We start from the raw sequence: 4,039 nt of genomic DNA on the forward strand, positions 1-4,039 counted from the left end.
CATCACAACCCCCCCCCTTGCAGGGGTTCTCAGTGGTATGTTCCGTTGCCTGGTGCAGGTTTGAGTTCCTCACCAAACACCTGAGTGTTCACAGCCTATGTTGGCCTGCCTGGGCAGGCTGTGGTTGTGGTGGCAAGAGCCAAAGCCAACTTAGCTTGATGGAGGCACCAAGGACTGCCCTACAGCCATATTAGCGGGTGGTCCTGGAAGAAGTAGGCAGGGTTGTGGCAGCATTGTCCGAAGACATGAAGCCAGGCCCTAATCCTTATGGTGTTTCTTGGGAGTTGGTGATGTGTAGAGCTATTGGATGTTTTGCTCTTCTCTTGTTTTTGTGGAGAAGTTTTCATTGTGTTAGAAGCAGGCTTTATGTGGGAAGAGAAAAACAGCTGGCTTTAAAACTTTCTAGAAGAATTGAAGAAAAATGTGAACTACTTGAAAAAGTCAGCCTTGTTCAAAAAGAGCTTAAAGGCTTAGAGTCAACTTTAAAGGGCAGCAGTTCTGAGAAGGGTCCAAGAGACGTCCCAAATTTGGAGGCAACCTATGAAAAGCTGCATAGGTCCAAACCTAGCCATGGGGATGAAAGACTCTTCCTAGAAAAAGAGCTAGAAGAACAAGAGGCCAAACATTGTAAACAGCATGAAATCATGGCAGATATATCGAGAAGGATAAAGTCCCTTGAAGGTGAATCAGAATCAATCAGCTCACAAATAGCTGAAACTAAAACAAACTTGAGACTGCTTCAAATGAGTGAGGAAGGACTTCAGCTGGCAATGAAGGAAGCCTTGGATGAATGTTCCCAGCTTCAGCAAAGTCAGAAACCGATCTTACAAGGAGACGCTGAAGCATGGAGGGAACAAGGACGTGTCCAATGTAAAGAGAGCACCACATTGGAAGACTTTCAATTCCATGCAAAACAAGCTCAAACTGATAAAGAAAATCACATGGAGTCTCTGACTGAAGGCTTGCTGAAGATGAAAGATAGGTCTTCTCCAAGCAAGGGAGCCCAAACAGACATTGGGAACTTGGAATGGGGAATGACAAGTGAATCAGGAATTGGTGCTCACTTGGATGATGAGCCCAAAGGAGCTTTGAAGAAACTGGTTGATGGCGCTAAGCTAAAGGCCTCCTTAGAAACCTTAGAAGGACAAAGATATCAAACTTGTGCTTCCTTATCTGAAGTAGAGAAAACAAAGGAAGACCTTAGAGAACAGATTAGAAGTCTGAAGACCGAACAGGCAACCTTGCTGTCAGAAAATACACAGCTTGAAGGTGAGAATGAGAACCTTCAGCAGAAATTTAAAGTCATGATGGAATGCTATCAAGAAAATATGATGAAACTCCATAGGAAACTCAGAGTAGAGGAAAATTACCAGGTGGAGCAAGAGGAGAAACTTTCCAAGGTCAAAGAAGAGATGGGCCATACAAGAGAAGAGCTGGAGACCTACAGAAAGCGAGCCAAATATCTTAAAGAAGAATTGGAGAGAACCATTCAGTCCTGTCAGGGGAAGATTATTTACTCTGAGAAAAAAGCACATGAGAGTGAGTTGGCGGTTTGGATTGCTGAAAGAAACCTCCATTATTTCATGAAACAAAACGCTCGCAATAGACAAAAGTTAACTGAAAGGGAGCTACAATTTGAACTTGTAGAGGAAGATCCCTGTGCACTTGGTGTTTCAAATGTAGCATTGGGCAGAAAGCATTCCCCCAATGGTCCCTCACCATTGGGTCCTCCTTGGCAAGGTGGATGTTATTCGAATTATGGTAGACCATCACGACCAGCAGAACTCAGAGGTTCTAATCTGCCTTCTTTGGATAAAAAGGATGGGCCTATGTCTTCAGAATCCAGTAGAAAGGAGACCAAAATCAATCTTGATGATTCCAATGTGCCCGATTCATCTCTCCCTGCTGAAAACCAAGCAACTGGCTCCGGCTCATTTTTGGCACCTTTTCCTCCAGTCAGAGGTGAATTGTTTCCTGTGGACCCAAGGAGTCAGTTCATGAGAAGAGGACCATTTTTCCCTCCGCCTCCTCCAGGAAACAGGTATGGGGCACCTCGAGATTATTTTCCACCGGGCCCACCACCCCCTCCATTTTTTCCAATGCCAGATGTCTATGAATGGAGGTATTTTCCTGATGACCTTCTTCCAAGAGCTGGATTTCCTCCCCCCACCCCTGCATTCTGAAAGTAGAAGTGAGTGCCCTTCAGGCTTCATTCCGCCTTCAAGTGAGCCTGCTACTGAACATCAACAAGAAACCTGATGTTTTTGATCTCTCTTCGAAAGTAATTTGACTTACCTCTCATTTTTAGTTTTTAAGTAATTGCTTTTACTTAAATAAGTGATTATACTTTTGCTGTGATTGAAGCTAAATAAAACTATAATTCTTAGGATAGTATTTTGGAAATAAAGATGGTTTAAATATGATACTATGAGTAAATTATTTCCATTCTGTTTTACTCTAAAGATTACAGCATTGAATTTGATTAATCCACTATTCTATAAACAACAATGGGATTTTCATGTATGTCATCTAGCCTTTGGGGATATTTTAAATGCCCAACAAAGGCAGTCCCTTTATAGAAAAAAAGTGTATTTACTATGATTGTAGCAAATGTGAAAGGAACTTTATGCTTAATGAAAGATTTTCATTGATTTTCAGTCTTGTGGGGCATGTCAACTAGTTTTCCCATAAAACAATAACTAGAGCATATTAAGAATAAACCAGAAAACACTACTAAACATGTCATGGAAGTAGGAGATCTCAAAGACAAAGAAAGTTGCAATTCTCAGGAAACATTTTGGAATTGGAAACCACAATTTAAACTTACTCTGTTCCCATTTTCCCTGAGTCATCTTGATGACTTCTTCTTCTTCTTCCTCCCTCCTCCTCCTCCTCCTTCTTCTTCTTCCTATTTTTCTTTGTGTTCTTCATCTTTGAGTTCTTCTTCTACCTTTAATTAATTAATCACTCAATCAATCAATTAATTAATTTTTATGTGGTTCTAAGAATCCTACTCAGTACCTTGCATGTGCTAAGTGAGGGCTGTTCCACTGACCCACAACCCCAGTTCCTGTCTTTTATATTTGATGCCCATTTTCCTGAAATTTAGAATTGCATTCTGCTGTGGTTCACTGATAAAGGTTTACCTAGTCTTTGGTTTTTGGGGAGATATTTGTAAAATACACATGAATTATTAGGACACTGAAAAAAGAATCAGACACATAATTCTCAGCTTTTGGTATTCTTAGATTTGATACTCATAAAATGACTCTGCTAAACTACTTTAAGTTTTTTGAACTGCTCACTTTCAACTTCTATATCATTGCCAACAAGTGACAATTGGCCAACCTGCACCAATACACAGAGAACACTTTGAACAAGTTTTACCCAATAGAGACCAAGAACGAACATGTATTAAAAATGCCCTAACTATAGTTAAAGCTTTATTCAAATGTTAAATATGCTCTCTAAATGTGTGTGTGCATGTGTTTAAAGTATACATTTAAACCTGAAATGAAAGTAGTAGTATAACCTCCTTCTTAAAAATAAGAAGCAGCTCTATTAAAACATTTGAAGCACAGTGAAGAATCTGCCTGATACTTGAGCCCAAAATTAATAGAAATAAAAAAATTCGGGTCTTGCAAAAGAAAGTCTACACTTTTAATAAATCTAATAATTCTGTTTTCCCTCAAGAGTCACACTGGTTGTCAAATCAGTCCTTACTTGCCAGCATAAAATATTACTTTCTCTAAGCGAGTGGATGAAAGTTCCGAAGTTATGGTCTGTATAAAATGAACTGATGATCACTCACTGATTGTTATCCAGAACTACTTTTGCCCTAACTACTATTGGTGAATATTTTCTCATGTAGTTCATGTCTTATACCGGTCAACTTGAAAGAATCTAATTTCAGGTTTTAATCCGAACGGAAATAGTGAAATACCATGATACAGTCCTCTAACAACATTTTGCTTCAAGAGAAAAAAGGTGAAAGGCTGTTCTAAACAAAACACCACTTACTAAATCAGCTTCCAACTAA

At 39.6% G+C, this 4,039-nt stretch overlaps 1 pseudogene; it reads left to right on the forward strand.

Moving 5' to 3' along the window:
• The first annotated feature begins 230 nt into the window (after positions 1–230).
• On the forward strand, positions 231–2,259 carry LOC144375635 (melanoma inhibitory activity protein 2 pseudogene; annotated as a pseudogene).
• Positions 2,260–4,039: the final 1,780 nt, after the last annotated feature.

Source organism: Ictidomys tridecemlineatus, chromosome 3 (genome assembly GCF_052094955.1).
Source record: "Ictidomys tridecemlineatus isolate mIctTri1 chromosome 3, mIctTri1.hap1, whole genome shotgun sequence".
Lineage (NCBI taxonomy): Eukaryota > Metazoa > Chordata > Mammalia > Rodentia > Sciuridae > Ictidomys > Ictidomys tridecemlineatus.